Source organism: Balaenoptera acutorostrata, chromosome 7 (genome assembly GCF_949987535.1).
Source record: "Balaenoptera acutorostrata chromosome 7, mBalAcu1.1, whole genome shotgun sequence".
NCBI lineage: Eukaryota > Metazoa > Chordata > Mammalia > Artiodactyla > Balaenopteridae > Balaenoptera > Balaenoptera acutorostrata.
The window spans coordinates 91,535,074-91,558,819 of NC_080070.1; positions in this window are offsets into that span (position 1 = coordinate 91,535,074).

A 23,746-nucleotide genomic window follows, 5' to 3' on the forward strand; every position below is an offset into this window, starting at 1 on the left:
AAAATTAAGTGAAAAATACGAACAAGAAGTAATGAGACATAAACTTAAAGGGCTTCTTCCTCGCACATTCCATTCTAATTTAAAACCTAGAACACCACTTCCAGTAAGGCTCTGTTGCCCTAGTAACCAGATTTGGTAAAGGAGAAATGCTGCCGCCTTCTGGCCGATTCCCGCAAGAGCAGCTTTTAACCCACAGCTAATGGTCACTTACCATTCACAAGGACTCAGGGCTGTAAAGGACACCTGCCTTCAAAATTGTGCTGAGGTAGGGAATGGATAAAAAAAAATTCAAAACAGGCAAAATTTTCAAGAAGATAGTATGAAGAGGTAAGTTTTCCTCACTGTCTGTTCAAAAAAAGGAAAATGGATAAAAGCTCCACCTCAGGAAGTATTAGACTCATGCAATCTAATCTACAAAAAGTTTTCAACTCAAACCAGTCGACTGACCATTGGCAAAAAGTCTACAAACAATAAATGCTGAAGAGGTTTTAGAGAAATGTGTACCCTCTAGCTGCTGGTGAGATGTAAAGGGGTTAACCGCCAATAATGAGAACAGAAAGGAGCTGCGTTTAAAAGGAAAAATTGAGGTACCATTCAATCCAGCAGGCGCACCAATGGGCCTCTCACCTGAGAAGACCAGAATGAAGAAGACCCGGGCTGCAAAAGCTGCACTGCAGCCTTATTCACAATAGACAAGACACTGAAGCAACCAAAATGTCCATCAACAGATGAAAGGATAAAGAAGAAGTGGTCCATGTACACAATGAATACTAGCCATGGAAAACAATGAAACACTGCTCTTTGAGGCACCATAGATGATCTTGGAGATAATCACAGAACACGAGGTAAGTCGGAAAGCAAAAGTCCTATATCCCATGATATCACTTATAGGCGTTATCTAATAACTGACACAAATGAACATATTTCCACAAAGTCAATCACAGACTTATTAAAAAAAACTATGCTTATCTAAAAGGAAAGGTGGGGGGAATGGGTAAATGAAGATTAGCGTTACCATACGTGTACAAATACATATTATATACATATATCAAAAAGACCGACCATATAGCAAGGAAGGATTACGGAACACTCTGTAATAATTTACACGGGAAGAGGTCCTCTACATAAATAGGTATATAGGATATGTAGATGAACCAGAGTGTGTACACCTTGGACAAGCAACATTCTAACGATTACACCAATTGAAAAAATTAAGACAACGAACTAGGAGTAAGGAGACATAAACTTATGGGGGGTTTTCCTGGCACATTCCATCCAAATTTAAAACCTAGGCAAACAACTTCCAGCATGGCTCTGCTGCCCTAGTACCCAGATTTGGGAATGGAGAAATGCTGCATCCTTGTGGCCGTTTCCCACAACAGCAGCTTTAAACCCACTGCAAAAGGTCACTAAATATTCACCAATTGCAGGTCTGTAAATGACACCGGCCCTCCAAAAAATACTGAGGTCGAAAATCGACCCAAAAATTCTAGAGTGCCACCTTCCAAAGAGAAAATTTGAAGAGGTATATTATACTCACACATTTTTTCTTTTAACAGAAAAGGAAAAGGCGTGGAAAAATGATGAATTGTAGGAATTTTTACAGACATGTAAACCCAAATTACAAAAACCTATCAGCTCACACCAGTCAGAATGGCCATCAACAAAAATGCTGCAAACAATAATTGCTGACGTGATTGTGGAGAAATGCGTACCCTCGATTCTAAGGGAGACGTGGTAAGAGCACTAATGAAAGCACAATTGAGGTGCCTTGAAAAGGTCAACGTTGAGCTACCATACCAGTCAATCAATCAAACCCACTGCTGGGTCTATCACCTGAGAAAATGAAAATCAAAAATCACAGGCTGGCAATCCTGCACTCCAGCAATATTTACCATAGGCAACACTTGGAAGCAACGAAAATGTCCATCAGCAGAGGAACGCACCAAGAAGAAGTGGTCCATGTACACACTGGAATATTAGCCATGGAAAACGTGGAAGCACTGCTCTTTGAGGCACCACAGATGAGCCTGGAGATAATCACAAAACGTGAAGTAGGTCGGAAAGCAAAAGACCTATAGCCTATATTATCACTTATGGCATTATCTAATAACTGACACAGATGAACATATTTCCAAAGAGAAAGACACTCACAGGCTTAGAAAACAAACTATGCTATCGAAAAGGAAAGGAGGGGGGAAATTGAGAAATGAAGATTAGTGTCACTATACATATACAAATACATATTATATACATGTATCAAAAAGACCGAACATATAGCAAGGGAGGTCGACGGAACACTGTAATATTTTACATGGGAAGAGGATCTGTACATTAATAGACATACATAATGTACAAATGAACCAGATTGTGTACACCTAGGACAAACAATATTCTAAACTTTACCCAGATTTAAAAAAATGTAAAAACCAAGAAGAAGTAATGAGACATAAACTTATGGGGATTTCTCCTGGCAAATTCCATCCTAATTTACAACCTAGGACAATGACTTCCAGAAAGGCTCTGCTGCCCTAGTACCCAGATTGGGGAATGGAGAAATGCTACCTCCTTGTGGCCGTTTCCCACAACAGCAGCTTTGAACGCACTGCAAAAGGTCACTAAATTTTCACCAACTTGCAGTTCTGTAAATGACACCTGCCCTCCAGAAAATTTCTGGGGTCAAAAATCGACCAAAAATTTCAGAAGAGGGCGACCTTCGAAGAAGACAATTTCAAGAGCTATATTGTACTCACGGTTTTTTCTTTTAAGAAAAAGGCATAGGAATATGATGAATTTTAAAAAGTTTAATGACATGCATAGCCATATTACAAAAACCTATCAGCTCACAGCAGTCAGAATGGCCATTAGGAAAAATGCTGCAAAAAATAAATGGTGAAGGGAGTGTGGAGAAATGCGTACCCTCGGTTGTAAGGGGGGGCATGTAAAGAGCCACTAAAGAAAACACAATGTAGGTGCTTTGAAAAGGGAAACATTGAGCTACCGGCCAATCAATCACAACCACTGCTTGGCCTATCACCTGAGAAAATGAGAATCAAAAAGTCACAGGCTGGCAAACCTGTACGCCAGCAAGATTAACCATAGCCAGCACTTGGAAGCAATGAAAATGTCCATCAACCGAGGAATGCACCAAGAAGAAGTGGTCCACGTACACAATGGAATATTACTCTAATAATAAATATAAATTAAATTTAAAAACAAACAAAAGCAAGGAGACATCAACATTTGTGGGTTTACCCGGGCACGTTGCACTCTAATTTATAACCGAAGAACACCACTGGCCGGTAGGTCTGTTTCCCTAGTACCAGCAAGGGGAACGTAGAAAGGCTGCCGCTCTCTGGCCGTTACCTGCAAAAGCAGGTTTAAAGCCTGAGCTAATGGTCACTTCATATGAACAAGTACTGCAGGGCTGTAAATGAAACCTGCCCTCAAAATGTCTTGAGGGAGAAAATGGCCAAAATATTTCCAATGGTGACACATACTTTAAGAAAACACTTTGAAGAAATAAGCTCTAATCACAGCTGGAAAAATAAAAAGGACATGTCTTAAAGCTCAATTTCAACGCATTATGAGACACATGCAAATGCAACCACAAAGAGGTATCAGCTCACACCACTCAGAATAACCATCAGCAAAAACTACAAAGAATAAATGCTGAAGGTGCTGGGAAGAAATACATACCCTCCACTTTAAGTGGGACCTAACCTGGAAAGAGCCACTAAGGAGAACAGAATAGAGGTGCCTTTAAAAGGTAAACATTGAGCTACCATATGATCCAGCAGACCTATTCCTGGACCTATAAACTAAGAAGACAGAATTGGAAGGACACAGGCACGCAAATCTGCATTGCCTAGTATTACAATAGCCAAGATATGGAAGTAACCAAAAAGTCCACCGACAGATGGGTGGACAAGGAAGAACTGCTACCTGTACAGATGGAATATGAGCTAGTGAAAAAATGAAACAATGCCATTTGCAGCACCATAGATGAGTCTAGAAGTAATCACACAACTTGGAGTAAGTGAGAAGGCAAAAGACACATATCCTATCATATCACATATAGGTGTTACCTAGAAAATGATACAAACAAAGATATTTCCACAGAGAAACACTATCATAGATTCATTAAAAAAACTTATGCTTCACCAACTGGAAAGGTGTGAGGATTGGACACATTACCATATTGAGGTTAACAGAGAGATACAAACACATGTGAAATATAGAATCACCAAAGACCTATGCAATACCAAGAGAAGACTAGTCAACATTGTGTCATAAGCTACGTGGGAAAAGGATCCGAAGAAGAATAGATATATGTATATGTGTGAAAGAACCACATCTTGCACACCTAGAGCAAACAAAACATTGTAATCAAGTTTGCTGTGATAAAAAATAAAAATTAAGTGAAAAATACGAACAAGAAGTAATGAGACATAAACTTAAAGGGCTTCTTCCTCGCACATTCCATTCTAATTTAAAACCTAGAACACCACTTCCAGTAAGGCTCTGTTGCCCTAGTAACCAGATTTGGTAAAGGAGAAATGCTGCCGCCTTCTGGCCGATTCCCGCAAGAGCAGCTTTTAACCCACAGCTAATGGTCACTTACCATTCACAAGGACTCAGGGCTGTAAAGGACACCTGCCTTCAAAATTGTGCTGAGGTAGGGAATGGATAAAAAAAAATTCAAAACAGGCGAAATTTTCAAGAAGATAGTATGAAGAGGTAAGTTTTCCTCACTGTCTGTTCAAAAAAAGGAAAATGGATAAAAGCTCCACCTCAGGAAGTATTAGACTCATGCAATCTAATCTACAAAAAGTTTTCAACTCAAACCAGTCGACTGACCATTGGCAAAAAGTCTACAAACAATAAATGCTGAAGAGGTTTTAGAGAAATGTGTACCCTCTAGCTGCTGGTGAGATGTAAAGGGGTTAACCGCCAATAATGAGAACAGAAAGGAGCTGCGTTTAAAAGGAAAAATTGAGGTACCATTCAATCCAGCAGGCGCACCAATGGGCCTCTCACCTGAGAAGACCAGAATGAAGAAGACCCGGGCTGCAAAAGCTGCACTGCAGCCTTATTCACAATAGACAAGACACTGAAGCAACCAAAATGTCCATCAACAGATGAAAGGATAAAGAAGAAGTGGTCCATGTACACAATGAATACTAGCCATGGAAAACAATGAAACACTGCTCTTTGAGGCACCATAGATGATCTTGGAGATAATCACAGAACACGAGGTAAGTCGGAAAGCAAAAGTCCTATATCCTATGATATCACTTATAGGCGTTATCTAATAACTGACACAAATGAACATATTTCCACAGAGAAAGTCAATCACAGACTTATTAAAAAAAACTATGCTTATCTAAAAGGAAAGGTGGGGGGAATGGGTAAATGAAGATTAGCGTTACCATACGTGTACAAATACATATTATATACATATATCAAAAAGACCGACCATATAGCAAGGAAGGATTACAGAACACTCTGTAATAATTTACACGGGAAGAGGACCTCTACATAAATAGGTATATAGGATATGTAGATGAACCAGAGTGTGTACACCTTGGACAAGCAACATTCTAACGATTACCCCAATTGAAAAAATTAAGACAACGAACTAGGAGTAAGGAGACATAAACTTATGGGGGGTTTTCCTGGCACATTCCATCCAAATTTAAAACCTAGGCAAACAACTTCCAGCATGGCTCTGCTGCCCTAGTACCCAGATTTGGGAATGGAGAAATGCTGCATCCTTGTGGCCGTTTCCCACAACAGCAGCTTTAAACCCACTGCAAAAGGTCACTAAATATTCACCAATTGCAGGTCTGTAAATGACACCGGCCCTCCAAAAAATACTGAGGTCGAAAATCGACCCAAAAATTCTAGAGTGCCACCTTCCAAAGAGAAAATTTGAAGAGGTATATTATACTCACACATTTTTTCCTTTAACAGAAAAGGAAAAGGCGTGGAAAAATGATGAATTGTAGGAATTTTTACAGACATGTAAACCCAAATTACAAAAACCTATCAGCTCACACCAGTCAGAATGGCCATCAACAAAAATGCTGCAAACAATAACTGCTGACGTGATTGTGGAGAAATGCGTACCCTCGATTCTAAGGGAGACGTGGTAAGAGCACTAATGAAAGCACAATTGAGGTGCCTTGAAAAGGTCAACGTTGAGCTACCATACCAGTCAATCAATCAAACCCACTGCTGGGTCTATCACCTGAGAAAATGAAAATCAAAAATCACAGGCTGGCAATCCTGCACTCCAGCAATATTTACCATAGGCAACACTTGGAAGCAACGAAAATGTCCATCAACAGAGGAACGCACCAAGAAGAAGTGGTCCATGTACACACTGGAATATTAGCCATGGAAAACGTGGAAGCACTGCTCTTTGAGGCACCACAGATGAGCCTGGAGATAATCACAAAACGTGAAGTAGGTCGGAAAGCAAAAGACCTATAGCCTATATTATCACTTATGGCATTATCTAATAACTGACACAGATGAACATATTTCCAAAGAGAAAGACACTCACAGGCTTAGAAAACAAACTATGCTATCGAAAAGGAAAGGAGGGGGGAAATTGAGAAATGAAGATTAGTGTCACTATACATATACAAATACATATTATATACATGTATCAAAAAGACCGAACATATAGCAAGGGAGGTCGACGGAACACTGTAATATTTTACATGGGAAGAGGATCTGTACATTAATAGACATACATAATGTACAAATGAACCAGATTGTGTACACCTAGGACAAACAATATTCTAAACTTTACCCAGATTTTAAAAAAATGTAAAAACCAAGAAGAAGTAATGAGACATAAACTTATGGGGATTTCTCCTGGCAAATTGCATCCTAATTTACAACCTAGGACAATGACTTCCAGAAAGGCTCTGCTGCCCTAGTACCCAGATTGGGGAATGGAGAAATGCTACCTCCTTGTGGTCGTTTCCCACAACAGCAGCTTTGAACGCACTGCAAAAGGTCACTAAATTTTCACCAACTTGCAGTTCTGTAAATGACACCTGCCCTCCAGAAAATTTCTGGGGTCAAAAATCGACCAAAAATTTCAGAAGAGTGCGACCTTCGAAGAAGACAATTTCAAGAGCTATATTGTACTCACGGTTTTTTTCTTTTAGGAAAATGGCATAGGAATATGATGAATTTTAAAAATTTTAATGACATGCATACCCATATTACAAAAACCTATCAGCTCACAGCAGTCAGAATGGCCATTAGGAAAAATGCTGCAAAAAATAAATGGTGAAGGGAGTGTGGAGAAATGCGTACCCTCGGTTGTAAGGGGGGGCATGTAAAGAGCCACTAAAGAAAACACAATGTAGGTGCTTTGAAAAGGGAAACATTGAGCTACCAGCCAATCAATCACAACCACTGCTTGGCCTATCACCTGAGAAAATGAGAATCAAAAAGTCACAGGCTGGCAAACCTGTACGCCAGCAAGATTAACCATAGCCAGCACTTGGAAGCAATGAAAATGTCCATCAACCGAGGAATGCACCAAGAAGAAGTGGTCCACGTACACAATGGAATATTACTCTAATAATAAATATAAATTAAATTTAAAAACAAACAAAAGCAAGGAGACATCAACATTTGTGGGTTTACCTGGGCACGTTGCACTCTAATTTATAACCGAAGAACACCACTGGCCGGTAGGTCTGTTTCCCTAGTACCAGCAAGGGGAACGTAGAAAGGCTGCCGCTCTCTGGCCGTTACCTGCAAAAGCAGGTTTAAAGCCTGAGCTAATGGTCACTTCATATGAACAAGTACTGCAGGGCTGTAAATGAAACCTGCCCTCAAAATGTCTTGAGGGAGAAAATGGCCAAAATATTTCCAATGGTGACACATACTTTAAGAAAACACTTTGAAGAAATAAGCTCTAATCACAGCTGGAAAAATAAAAAGGACATGTCTTAAAGCTCAATTTCAACGCATTATGAGACACATGCAAATGCAACCACAAAGAGGTATCAGCTCACACCACTCAGAATAACCATCAGCAAAAACTACAAAGAATAAATGCTGAAGGTGCTGGGAAGAAATACATACCCTCCACTTTAAGTGGGACCTAACCTGGAAAGAGCCACTAAGGAGAACAGAATAGAGGTGCCTTTAAAAGGTAAACATTGAGCTACCATATGATCCAGCAGACCTATTCCTGGACCTATAAACTAAGAAGACAGAATTGGAAGGACACAGGCACGCAAATCTGCATTGCCTAGTATTACAATAGCCAAGATATGGAAGTAACCAAAAAGTCCACAGACAGATGGGTGGACAAAGAAGAACTGCTACCTGTACAGATGGAATATGAGCTAGTGAAAAAATGAAACAATGCCATTTGCAGCACCATAGATGAGTCTAGAAGTAATCACGCAACTTGGAGTAAGTGAGAAGGCAAAAGACACATATCCTATCATATCACATATAGGTGTTACCTAGAAAATGATACAAACAAAGATATTTCCACAGAGAAACACTATCATAGATTCATTAAAAAAACTTATGCTTCACCAACTGGAAAGGTGTGAGGATTGGATACATTACCATATTGAGGTTAACAGAGAGATACAAACACATGTGAAATATAGAATCACCAAAGACCTACGCAATACCAAGAGAAAACTAGTCAACATTGTGTTATAAGCTACGTGGGAAAAGGATCCGAAGAAGAATAGATATATGTATATGTGTGAAAGAACCACATCTTGCACACCTAGAGCAAACAAAACATTGTAATCAAGTTTGCTGTGATAAAAAATAAAAATTAAGTGAAAAATACGAACAAGAAGTAATGAGACATAAACTTAAAGGGCTTCTTCCTCGCACATTCCATTCTAATTTAAAACCTAGAACACCACTTCCAGTAAGGCTCTGTTGCCCTAGTAACCAGATTTGGTAAAGGAGAAATGCTGCCGCCTTCTGGCCGATTCCCGCAAGAGCAGCTTTTAACCCACAGCTAATGGTCACTTACCATTCACAAGGACTCAGGGCTGTAAAGGACACCTGCCTTCAAAATTGTGCTGAGGTAGGGAATGGATAAAAAAAAATTCAAAACAGGCAAAATTTTCAAGAAGATAGTATGAAGAGGTAAGTTTTCCTCACTGTCTGTTCAAAAAAAGGAAAATGGATAAAAGCTCCACCTCAGGAAGTATTAGACTCATGCAATCTAATCTACAAAAAGTTTTCAACTCAAACCAGTCGACTGACCATTGGCAAAAAGTCTACAAACAATAAATGCTGAAGAGGTTTTAGAGAAATGTGTACCCTCTAGCTGCTGGTGAGATGTAAAGGGGTTAACCGCCAATAATGAGAACAGAAAGGAGCTGCGTTTAAAAGGAAAAATTGAGGTACCATTCAATCCAGCAGGCGCACCAATGGGCCTCTCACCTGAGAAGACCAGAATGAAGAAGACCCGGGCTGCAAAAGCTGCACTGCAGCCTTATTCACAATAGACAAGACACTGAAGCAACCAAAATGTCCATCAACAGATGAAAGGATAAAGAAGAAGTGGTCCATGTACACAATGAATACTAGCCATGGAAAACAATGAAACACTGCTCTTTGAGGCACCATAGGTGATCTTGGAGATAATCACAGAACACGAGGTAAGTCGGAAAGCAAAAGTCCTATATCCTATGATATCACTTATAGGCGTTATCTAATAACTGACACAAATGAACATATTTCCACAGAGAAAGTCAATCACAGACTTATTAAAAAAAAACTATGCTTATCTAAAAGGAAAGGTGGGGGGAATGGGTAAATGAAGATTAGCGTTACCATACGTGTACAAATACATATTATATACATATATCAAAAAGACCGACCATATAGCAAGGAAGGATTACGGAACACTCTGTAATAATTTACACGGGAAGAGGACCTCTACATAAATAGGTATATAGGATATGTAGATGAACCAGAGTGTGTACACCTTGGACAAGCAACATTCTAACGATTACCCCAATTGAAAAAATTAAGACAACGAACTAGGAGTAAGGAGACATAAACTTATGGGGGGTTTTCCTGGCACATTCCATCCAAATTTAAAACCTAGGCAAACAACTTCCAGCATGGCTCTGCTGCCCTAGTACCCAGATTTGGGAATGGAGAAATGCTGCATCCTTGTGGCCGTTTCCCACAACAGCAGCTTTAAACCCACTGCAAAAGGTCACTAAATATTCACCAATTGCAGGTCTGTAAATGACACCGGCCCTCCAAAAAATACTGAGGTCGAAAATCGACCCAAAAATTCTAGAGTGCCACCTTCCAAAGAGAAAATTTGAAGAGGTATATTATACTCACACATTTTTTCTTTTAACAGAAAAGGAAAAGGCGTGGAAAAATGATGAATTGTAGGAATTTTTACAGACATGTAAACCCAAATTACAAAAACCTATCAGCTCACACCAGTCAGAATGGCCATCAACAAAAATGCTGCAAACAATAACTGCTGACGTGATTGTGGAGAAATGCGTACCCTCGATTCTAAGGGAGACGTGGTAAGAGCACTAATGAAAGCACAATTGAGGTGCCTTGAAAAGGTCAACGTTGAGCTACCATACCAGTCAATCAATCAAACCCACTGCTGGGTCTATCACCTGAGAAAATGAAAATCAAAAATCACAGGCTGGCAATCCTGCACTCCAGCAATATTTACCATAGGCAACACTTGGAAGCAACGAAAATGTCCATCAGCAGAGGAACGCACCAAGAAGAAGTGGTCCATGTACACACTGGAATATTAGCCATGGAAAACGTGGAAGCACTGCTCTTTGAGGCACCACAGATGAGCCTGGAGATAATCACAAAACGTGAAGTAGGTCGGAAAGCAAAAGACCTATAGCCTATATTATCACTTATGGCATTATCTAATAACTGACACAGATGAACATATTTCCAAAGAGAAAGACACTCACAGGCTTAGAAAACAAACTATGCTATCGAAAAGGAAAGGAGGGGGGAAATTGAGAAATGAAGATTAGTGTCACTATACATATACAAATACATATTATATACATGTATCAAAAAGACCGAACATATAGCAAGGGAGGTCGACGGAACACTGTAATATTTTACATGGGAAGAGGATCTGAACATTAATAGACATACATAATGTACAAATGAACCAGACTGTGTACACCTAGGACAAACAATATTCTAAACTTTACCCAGATTTTAAAAAAATGTAAAAACCAAGAAGAAGTAATGAGACATAAACTTATGGGGATTTCTCCTGGCAAATTGCATCCTAATTTACAACCTAGGACAATGACTTCCAGAAAGGCTCTGCTGCCCTAGTACCCAGATTGGGGAATGGAGAAATGCTACCTCCTTGTGGTCGTTTCCCACAACAGCAGCTTTGAACGCACTGCAAAAGGTCACTAAATTTTCACCAACTTGCAGTTCTGTAAATGACACCTGCCCTCCAGAAAATTTCTGGGGTCAAAAATCGACCAAAAATTTCAGAAGAGTGCGACCTTCGAAGAAGACAATTTCAAGAGCTATATTGTACTCACGGTTTTTTTCTTTTAGGAAAATGGCATAGGAATATGATGAATTTTAAAAATTTTAATGACATGCATACCCATATTACAAAAACCTATCAGCTCACAGCAGTCAGAATGGCCATTAGGAAAAATGCTGCAAAAAATAAATGGTGAAGGGAGTGTGGAGAAATGCGTACCCTCGGTTGTAAGGGGGGGCATGTAAAGAGCCACTAAAGAAAACACAATGTAGGTGCTTTGAAAAGGGAAACATTGAGCTACCAGCCAATCAATCACAACCACTGCTTGGCCTATCACCTGAGAAAATGAGAATCAAAAAGTCACAGGCTGGCAAACCTGTACGCCAGCAAGATTAACCATAGCCAGCACTTGGAAGCAATGAAAATGTCCATCAACCGAGGAATGCACCAAGAAGAAGTGGTCCACGTACACAATGGAATATTACTCTAATAATAAATATAAATTAAATTTAAAAACAAACAAAAGCAAGGAGACATCAACATTTGTGGGTTTACCTGGGCACGTTGCACTCTAATTTATAACCGAAGAACACCACTGGCCGGTAGGTCTGTTTCCCTAGTACCAGCAAGGGGAACGTAGAAAGGCTGCCGCTCTCTGGCCGTTACCTGCAAAAGCAGGTTTAAAGCCTGAGCTAATGGTCACTTCATATGAACAAGTACTGCAGGGCTGTAAATGAAACCTGCCCTCAAAATGTCTTGAGGGAGAAAATGGCCAAAATATTTCCAATGGTGACACATACTTTAAGAAAACACTTTGAAGAAATAAGCTCTAATCACAGCTGGAAAAATAAAAAGGACATGTCTTAAAGCTCAATTTCAACGCATTATGAGACACATGCAAATGCAACCACAAAGAGGTATCAGCTCACACCACTCAGAATAACCATCAGCAAAAACTACAAAGAATAAATGCTGAAGGTGCTGGGAAGAAATACATACCCTCCACTTTAAGTGGGACCTAACCTGGAAAGAGCCACTAAGGAGAACAGAATAGAGGTGCCTTTAAAAGGTAAACATTGAGCTACCATATGATCCAGCAGACCTATTCCTGGACCTATAAACTAAGAAGACAGAATTGGAAGGACACAGGCACGCAAATCTGCATTGCCTAGTATTACAATAGCCAAGATATGGAAGTAACCAAAAAGTCCACAGACAGATGGGTGGACAAAGAAGAACTGCTACCTGTACAGATGGAATATGAGCTAGTGAAAAAATGAAACAATGCCATTTGCAGCACCATAGATGAGTCTAGAAGTAATCACGCAACTTGGAGTAAGTGAGAAGGCAAAAGACACATATCCTATCATATCACATATAGGTGTTACCTAGAAAATGATACAAACAAAGATATTTCCACAGAGAAACACTATCATAGATTCATTAAAAAAACTTATGCTTCACCAACTGGAAAGGTGTGAGGATTGGATACATTACCATATTGAGGTTAACAGAGAGATACAAACACATGTGAAATATAGAATCACCAAAGACCTACGCAATACCAAGAGAAGACTAGTCAACATTGTGTCATAAGCTACGTGGGAAAAGGATCCGAAGAAGAATAGATATATGTATATGTGTGAAAGAACCACATCTTGCACACCTAGAGCAAACAAAACATTGTAATCAAGTTTGCTGTGATAAAAAATAAAAATTAAGTGAAAAATACGAACAAGAAGTAATGAGACATAAACTTAAAGGGCTTCTTCCTCGCACATTCCATTCTAATTTAAAACCTAGAACACCACTTCCAGTAAGGCTCTGTTGCCCTAGTAACCAGATTTGGTAAAGGAGAAATGCTGCCGCCTTCTGGCCGATTCCCGCAAGAGCAGCTTTTAACCCACAGCTAATGGTCACTTACCATTCACAAGGACTCAGGGCTGTAAAGGACACCTGCCTTCAAAATTGTGCTGAGGTAGGGAATGGATAAAAAAAAATTCAAAACAGGCAAAATTTTCAAGAAGATAGTATGAAGAGGTAAGTTTTCCTCACTGTCTGTTCAAAAAAAGGAAAATGGATAAAAGCTCCACCTCAGGAAGTATTAGACTCATGCAATCTAATCTACAAAAAGTTTTCAACTCAAACCAGTCGACTGACCATTGGCAAAAAGTCTACAAACAATAAATGCTGAAGAGGTTTTAGAGAAATGTGTACCCTCTAGCTGCTGGTGAGATGTAAAGGGGTTAACCGCCAATAATGAGAACAGAAAGGAGCTGCGTTTAAAAGGAAAAATTGAGGTACCATTCAATCCAGCAGGCGCACCAATGGGCCTCTCACCTGAGAAGACCAGAATGAAGAAGACCCGGGCTGCAAAAGCTGCACTGCAGCCTTATTCACAATAGACAAGACACTGAAGCAACCAAAATGTCCATCAACAGATGAAAGGATAAAGAAGAAGTGGTCCATGTACACAATGAATACTATGGAAAACAATGAAACACTGCTCTTTGAGGCACCATAGATGATCTTGGAGATAATCACAGAACACGAGGTAAGTCGGAAAGCAAAAGTCCTATATCCTATGATATCACTTATAGGCGTTATCTAATAACTGACACAAATGAACATATTTCCACAGAGAAAGTCAATCACAGACTTATTAAAAAAAACTATGCTTATCTAAAAGGAAAGGTGGGGGGAATGGGTAAATGAAGATTAGCGTTACCATACGTGTACAAATACATATTATATACATATATCAAAAAGACCGACCATATAGCAAGGAAGGATTACGGAACACTCTGTAATAATTTACACGGGAAGAGGACCTCTACATAAATAGGTATATAGGATATGTAGATGAACCAGAGTGTGTACACCTTGGACAAGCAACATTCTAACGATTACCCCAATTGAAAAAATTAAGACAACGAACTAGGAGTAAGGAGACATAAACTTATGGGGGGTTTTCCTGGCACATTCCATCCAAATTTAAAACCTAGGCAAACAACTTCCAGCATGGCTCTGCTGCCCTAGTACCCAGATTTGGGAATGGAGAAATGCTGCATCCTTGTGGCCGTTTCCCACAACAGCAGCTTTAAACCCACTGCAAAAGGTCACTAAATATTCACCAATTGCAGGTCTGTAAATGACACCGGCCCTCCAAAAAATACTGAGGTCGAAAATCGACCCAAAAATTCTAGAGTGCCACCTTCCAAAGAGAAAATTTGAAGAGGTATATTATACTCACACATTTTTTCTTTTTTCTTTTAACAGAAAAGGAAAAGGCGTGGAAAAATGATGAATTGTAGGAATTTTTACAGACATGTAAACCCAAATTACAAAAACCTATCAGCTCACACCAGTCAGAATGGCCATCGACAAAAATGCTGCAAACAATAACTGCTGACGTGATTGTGGAGAAATGCGTACCCTCGATTCTAAGGGGGACGTGGTAAGAGCCACTAATGAAAGCACAATTGAGGTGCCTTGAAAAGGTCAACGTTGAGCTACCATACCAGTCAATCAATCAAACCCACTGCTGGGTCTATCACCTGAGAAAATGAAAATCAAAAATCACAGGCTGGCAATCCTGCACTCCAGCAATATTTACCATAGGCAACACTTGGAAGCAACGAAAATGTCCATCAACAGAGGAACGCACCAAGAAGAAGTGGTCCATGTACACACTGGAATATTAGCCATGGAAAACGTGGAAGCACTGCTCTTTGAGGCACCACAGATGAGCCTGGAGATAATCACAAAACGTGAAGTAGGTCGGAAAGCAAAAGACCTATAGCCTATATTATCACTTATGGCATTATCTAATAACTGACACAGATGAACATATTTCCAAAGAGAAAGACCCTCACAGGCTTAGAAAACAAACTATGCTATCGAAAAGGAAAGGAGGGGGGAAATTGAGAAATGAAGATTAGTGTCACTATACATATACAAATACATATTATATACATGTATCAAAAAGACCGAACATATAGCAAGGGAGGTCGACGGAACACTGTAATATTTTACATGGGAAGAGGATCTGTACATTAATAGACATACATAATGTACAAATGAACCAGATTGTGTACACCTAGGACAAACAATATTCTAAACTTTACCCAGATTTTTAAAAAATGTAAAAACCAAGAAAAAGTAATGAGACATAAACTTATGGGGATTTCTCCTGGCAAATTGCATCCTAATTTACAACCTAGGACAATGACTTCCAGAAAGGCTCTGCTGCCCTAGTACCCAGATTGGGGAATGGAGAAATGCTACCTCCTTGTGGCCGTTTCCCACAACAGCAGCTTTGAACGCACTGCAAAAGTCACTAAATTTTCACGAACTTGCAGTTCTGTAAATGACACCTGCCCTCCAGAAAATTTCTGGGGTCAAAAATCGACCAAAAATTTCAGAAGAGGGCAACCTTCGAAGAAGACAATTTCAAGAGCTATATTGTACTCACGGTTTTTTCTTTTAAGAAAAAGGCATAGGAATATGATGAATTTTAAAAAGTTTAATGACATGCATAACCATATTACAAAAACCTATCAGCTCACAGCAGTCAGAATGGCCATTAGGAAAAATGCTGCAAAAAATAAATGGTGAAAGGAGTGTGGAGAAATGCGTACCCTCGGTTGTAAGGGGGGGCATGTAAAGAGCCACTAAAGAAAACACAATGTAGGTGCTTTGAAAAGGGAAACATTGAGCTACCGGCCAATCAATCACAACCACTGCTTAGCCTATCACCTGAGAAAATGAGAATCAAAAAGTCACAGGCTGGCAAACCTGTACGCCAGCAAGATTAACCATAGCCAGCACTTGGAGGCAATGAAAATGTCCATCAACCGAGGAATGCACCAAGAAGAAGTGGTCCACGTACACAATGGAATATTACTCTAATAATAAATATAAATTAAATTTAAAAACAAACAAAAGCAAGGAGACATCAACATTTTTGTTACCTAAAAAATGATTCAAAGATATTTCCACAGAGAAACACTATCATAGATTCATTAAAAAAACTTATGCTTCACCAACTGGAAAGGTGTGAGGATTGGATACATTACCATATTGAGGTTAACAGAGAGATACAAACACATGTGAAATATAGAATCACCAAAGACCTACGCAATACCAAGAGAAGACTACTCAACATTGTGTCATAAGCTACGTGGGAAAAGGATCCGAAGAAGAATAGATATATGTATATGTGTGAAAGAACCACATCTTGCACACCTAGAGCAAACAAAACATTGTAATCAAGTTTGCTGTGATAAAAAATAAAAATTAAGTGAAAAATACGAACAAGAAGTAATGAGACCTAAACTTAAAGGGCTTTTTCCTCGCACATTCCATTCTAATTTAAAACCTAGAACACCACTTCCAGTAAGGCTCTGTTGCCCTAGTAACCAGATTTGGTAAAGGAGAAATGCTGCCGCCTTCTGGCCGATTCCCGCAAGAGCAGCTTTTAACCCACAGCTAATGGTCACTTACCATTCAGAAGGACTCAGGGCTGTAAAGGACACCTGCCTTCAAAATTGTGCTGAGGTAGGGAATGGATAAAAAAAAATTCAAAACAGGCAAAATTTTCAAGAAGATAGTATGAAGAGGTAAGTTTTCCTCACTCTCTTTTTAAAAAAAGGAAAATGGATAAAAGCTCCACCTCAGGAAGTATTAGATTCTTGCAATCTAATCTACAAGATGTTTTCAACTCAAACCAGTCGAATGACCATTGGCAAAAAGTCTACAAACAATAAATGCTGAAGAGGTTTTAGAGAAATATGTACCCTCTAGCTGCTGGTGAGATGTAAAGGGGTTAACCGCCAATAATGAGAACAGAAAGGAGCTGCGTTTAAAAGGAAAAATTGAGGTACCATTCAATCCAGCAGGCGCACCAATGGGCCTCTCACCTGAGAAGACCAGAATGAAGAAGACCCGGGCTGCAAAAGCTGCACTGCAGCCTTATTCACAATAGACAAGACAGTGAAGCAACCAAAATGTCCATCAACAGATGAAAGGATAAAGAAGAAGTGGTCCATGTACACAATGAATACTAGCCATGGAAAACAATGAAACACTGCTCTTTGAGGCACCATAGATGATCTTGGAGATAATCACAGAACACGAGGTAAGTCGGAAAGCAAAAGTCCTATATCCTATGATATCACTTATAGGCGTTATCTAATAACTGACACAAATGAACTTATTTCCACAGACAAAGTCAATCACAGACTTATTAAAAAAAACTATGCTTATCTAAAAGGAAAGGTGGGGGAATGGGTAAATGAAGATTAGCATTACCATATGTATACAAATACACATTATATACATATATCAAAGAGACCGACCATATAGCAAGGAAGGATTACGGAACACTCTGTAATAATTTACACGGGAAGAGGATCTCTACATAAATAGGTATATAGAATATGTAGATGAACCAGAGTGTGTACACCTTGGACAAGCAACATTCTCACCATTACCCCAATTGAAAAAATTTAAACAACGAACTAGGAGTAAGGAGACATAAACTTATGGGGGGTTTTCCTGGCACATTCCATCCAAATTTAAAACCTAGGCAAACAACTTCCAGAATGGCCCTGCTGCCCTAGTACCCAGATTTGGGAATGGAGAAATGCTGCATCCTTGTGGCCGTTTCCCACAACAGCAGCTTTAAACCCACTGCAAAAGGTCACTAAATATTCACCAATTGCAGGTCTGTAAATGACACCGGCCCTCCAAAAAATACTGAGGTCGAAAATCGACCCAACAATTCTAGAGTGCCACCTTCCAAAGAGAAAATTTGAAGAGGTATATTATACTCACACATTTTTTCTTTTTTCTTTTAACAGAAAAGGAAAAGGCGTGGAAAAATGATGAATTGTAGGAATTTTTACAGACATGTAAACCCAAATTACAAAAACCTATCAGCTCACACCAGTCAGAATGGCCATCAACAAAAATGCTGCAAACAATAACTGCTGACGTGATTGTGGAGAAATGCGTACACTCGATTCGAAGGGGGACGTGGTAAGAGCCACTAATGAAAGCACAATTGAGGTGCCTTGAAAAGGTCAACGTTGAGCTACCATACCAGTCAATCAATCAAACCCACTGCTGGGTCTATCACCTGAGAAAATGAACATCAAAAATCACAGGCTGGCAATCCTGCACTCCAGCAATATTTACCATAGGCAACACTTGGAAGCAACGAAAATGTCCATCAACAGAGGAACGCACCAAGAAGAAGTGGTCCATGTACACACTGGAATATTAGCCATGGAAAACGTGGAAGCACTGCTCTTTGAGGCACCACAGATGAGCCTGGAGATAATCACAAAACGTGAAGTAGGTCGGAAAGCAAAAGACCTATAGCCTATATTATCACTTATGGCATTATCTAATAACTGACACAGATGAACATATTTCCAAAGAGAAAGACACTCACAGGCTTAGAAAACAAACTATGCTATCGAAAAGGAAAGGAGGGGGGAAATTGAGAAATGAAGATTAGTGTCACTATACATATACAAATACATATTATATACATGTATCAAAAAGACCGAACATATAGCAAGGGAGGTCGACGGAACACTGTAATATTTTACATGGGAAGAGGATCTGTACATTAATAGACATACATAATGTACAAATGAACCAGATTGTGTACACCTAGGACAAACAATATTCTAAACTTTACCCAGATTTAAAAAAAATGTAAAAACCAAGAAGAAGTAATGAGACATAAACTTATGGGGATTTCTCCTGGCAAATTCCATCCTAATTTACAACCTAGGACAATGACTTCCAGAAAGGCTCTGCTGCCCTAGTACCCAGATTGGGGAATGGAGAAATGCTACCTCCTTGTGGCCGTTTCCCACAACAGCAGCTTTGAACGCACTGCAAAAGGTCACTAAATTTTCACCAACTTGCAGTTCTGTAAATGACACCTGCCCTCCAGAAAATTTCTGGGGTCAAAAATCGACCAAAAATTTCAGAAGAGGGCGACCTTCGAAGAAGACAATTTCAAGAGCTATATTGTACTCACGGTTTTTTCTTTTAAGAAAAAGGCATAGGAATATGATGAATTTTAAAAAGTTTAATGACATGCATAGCCATATTACAAAAACCTATCAGCTCACAGCAGTCAGAATGGCCATTAGGAAAAATGCTGCAAAAAATAAATGGTGAAGGGAGTGTGGAGAAATGCGTACCCTCGGTTGTAAGGGGGGGCATGTAAAGAGCCACTAAAGAAAACACAATGTAGGTGCTTTGAAAAGGGAAACATTGAGCTACCGGCCAATCAATCACAACCACTGCTTGGCCTATCACCTGAGAAAATGAGAATCAAAAAGTCACAGGCTGGCAAACCTGTACGCCAGCAAGATTAACCATAGCCAGCACTTGGAAGCAATGAAAATGTCCATCAACCGAGGAATGCACCAAGAAGAAGTGGTCCACGTACACAATGGAATATTACTCTAATAATAAATATAAATTAAATTTAAAAACAAACAAAAGCAAGGAGACATCAACATTTGTGGGTTTACCCGGGCACGTTGCACTCTAATTTATAACCGAAGAACACCACTGGCCGGTAGGTCTGTTTCCCTAGTACCAGCAAGGGGAACGTAGAAAGGCTGCCGCTCTCTGGCCATTACCTGCAAAAGCAGGTTTAAAGCCTGAGCTAATGGTCACTTCATATGAACAAGTACTGCAGGGCTGTAAATGAAACCTGCCCTCAAAATGTCTTGAGGGAGAAAATGGCCAAAATATTTCCAATGGTGACACATACTTTAAGAAAACACTTTGAAGAAATAAGCTCTAATCACAGCTGGAAAAATAAAAAGGACATGTCTTAAAGCTCAATTTCAACGCATTATGAGACACATGCAAATGCAACCACAAAGAGGTATCAGCTCACACCACTCAGAATAACCATCAGCAAAAACTACAAAGAATAAATGCTGAAGGTGCTGGGAAGAAATACATACCCTCCACTTTAAGTGGGACCTAACCTGGAAAGAGCCACTAAGGAGAACAGAATAGAGGTGCCTTTAAAAGGTAAACATTGAGCTACCATATGATCCAGCAGACCTATTCCTGGACCTATAAACTAAGAAGACAGAATTGGAAGGACACAGGCACGCAAATCTGCATTGCCTAGTATTACAATAGCCAAGATATGGAAGTAACCAAAAAGTCCACAGACAGATGGGTGGACAAAGAAGAACTGCTACCTGTACAGATGGAATATGAGCTAGTGAAAAAATGAAACAATGCCATTTGCAGCACCATAGATGAGTCTAGAAGTAATCACGCAACTTGGAGTAAGTGAGAAGGCAAAAGACACATATCCTATCATATCACATATAGGTGTTACCTAGAAAATGATACAAACAAAGATATTTCCACAGAGAAACACTATCATAGATTCATTAAGAAAACTTATGCTTCACCAACTGGAAAGGTGTGAGGATTGGATACATTACCATATTGAGGTTAACAGAGAGATACAAACACATGTGAAATATAGAATCACCAAAGACCTACGCAATACCAAGAGAAGACTACTCAACATTGTGTCATAAGCTAGGTGGGAAAAGGATCCGAAGAAGAATAGATATATGTATATGTGTGAAAGAACCACATCTTGCACACCTAGAGCAAACAAAACATTGTAATCAAGTTTGCTGTGATAAAAAATAAAAATTAAGTGAAAAATACGAACAAGAAGTAATGAGACCTAAACTTAAAGGGCTTTTTCCTCGCACATTCCATTCTAATTTAAAACCTAGAACACCACTTCCAGTAAGGCTCTGTTGCCCTAGTAACCAGATTTGGTAAAGGAGAAATGCTGCCGCCTTCTGGCCGATTCCCGCAAGAGCAGCTTTTAACCCACAGCTAATGGTCACTTACCATTCAGAAGGACTCAGGGCTGTAAAGGACACCTGCCTTCAAAATTGTGCTGAGGTAGGGAATGGATAAAAAAAAATTCAAAACAGGCAAAATTTTCAAGAAGATAGTATGAAGAGGTAAGTTTTCCTCACTCTCTTTTTAAAAAAAGGAAAATGGATAAAAGCTCCACCTCAGGAAGTATTAGATTCTTGCAATCTAATCTACAAGATGTTTTCAACTCAAACCAGTCGAATGACCATTGGCAAAAAGTCTACAAACAATAAATGCTGAAGAGGTTTTAGAGAAATATGTACCCTCTAGCTGCTGGTGAGATGTAAAGGGGTTAACCGCCAATAATGAGAACAGAAAGGAGCTGCGTTTAAAAGGAAAAATTGAGGTACCATTCAATCCAGCAGGCGCACCAATGGGCCTCTCACCTGAGAAGACCAGAATGAAGAAGACCCGGGCTGCAAAAGCTGCACTGCAGCCTTATTCACAATAGACAAGACACTGAAGCAACCAAAATGTCCATCAACAGATGAAAGGATAAAGAAGAAGTGGTCCATGTACACAATGAATACTATGGAAAACAATGAAACACTGCTCTTTGAGGCACCATAGATGATCTTGGAGATAATCACAGAACACGAGGTAAGTCGGAAAGCAAAAGTCCTATATCCTATGATATCACTTATAGGCGTTATCTAATAACTGACACAAATGAACATATTTCCACAGAGAAAGTCAATCACAGACTTATTAAATAAAACTATGCTTATCTAAAAGGAAAGGTGGGGGGAATGTGTAAATGAAGATTAGCATTACCATACGTGTACAAATACATATTATATACATATATCAAAAAGACCGACCATATAGCAAGGAAGGATTACGGAACACTCTGTAATAATTTACACGGGAAGAGGACCTCTACATAAATAGGTATATAGGATATGTAGATGAACCAGAGTGTGTACACCTTGGACAAGCAACATTCTAACGATTACCCCAATTGAAAAAATTAAGACAACGAACTAGGAGTAAGGAGACATAAACTTATGGGGGGTTTTCCTGGCACATTCCATCCAAATTTAAAACCTAGGCAAACAACTTCCAGCATGGCTCTGCTGCCCTAGTACCCAGATTTGGGAATGGAGAAATGCTGCATCCTTGTGGCCGTTTCCCACAACAGCAGCTTTAAACCCACTGCAAAAGGTCACTAAATATTCACCAATTGCAGGTCTGTAAATGACACCGGCCCTCCAAAAAATACTGAGGTCGAAAATCGACCCAAAAATTCTAGAGTGCCACCTTCCAAAGAGAAAATTTGAAGAGGTATATTATACTCACACATTTTTTCTTTTTTCTTTTAACAGAAAAGGAAAAGGCGTGGAAAAATGATGAATTGTAGGAATTTTTACAGACATGTAAACCCAAATTACAAAAACCTATCAGCTCACACCAGTCAGAATGGCCATCGACAAAAATGCTGCAAACAATAACTGCTGACGTGATTGTGGAGAAATGCGTACACTCGATTCGAAGGGGGACGTGGTAAGAGCCACTAATGAAAGCACAATTGAGGTGCCTTGAAAAGGTCAACGTTGAGCTACCATACCAGTCAATCAATCAAACCCACTGCTGGGTCTATCACCTGAGAAAATGAAAATCAAAAATCACAGGCTGGCAATCCTGCACTCCAGCAATATTTACCATAGGCAACACTTGGAAGCAACGAAAATGTCCATCAACAGAGGAACGCACCAAGAAGAAGTGGTCCATGTACACACTGGAATATTAGCCATGGAAAACGTGGAAGCACTGCTCTTTGAGGCACCACAGATGAGCCTGGAGATAATCACAAAACGTGAAGTAGGTCGGAAAGCAAAAGACCTATAGCCTATATTATCACTTATGGCATTATCTAATAACTGACACAGATGAACATATTTCCAAAGAGAAAGACCCTCACAGGCTTAGAAAACAAACTATGCTATCGAAAAGGAAAGGAGGGGGGAAATTGAGAAATGAAGATTAGTGTCACTATACATATACAAATACATATTATATACATGTATCAAAAAGACCGAACATATAGCAAGGGAGGTCGACGGAACACTGTAATATTTTACATGGGAAGAGGATCTGTACATTAATAGACATACATAATGTACAAATGAACCAGATTGTGTACACCTAGGACAAACAATATTCTAAACTTTACCCAGATTTTTAAAAAATGTAAAAACCAAGAAAAAGTAATGAGACATAAACTTATGGGGATTTCTCCTGGCAAAT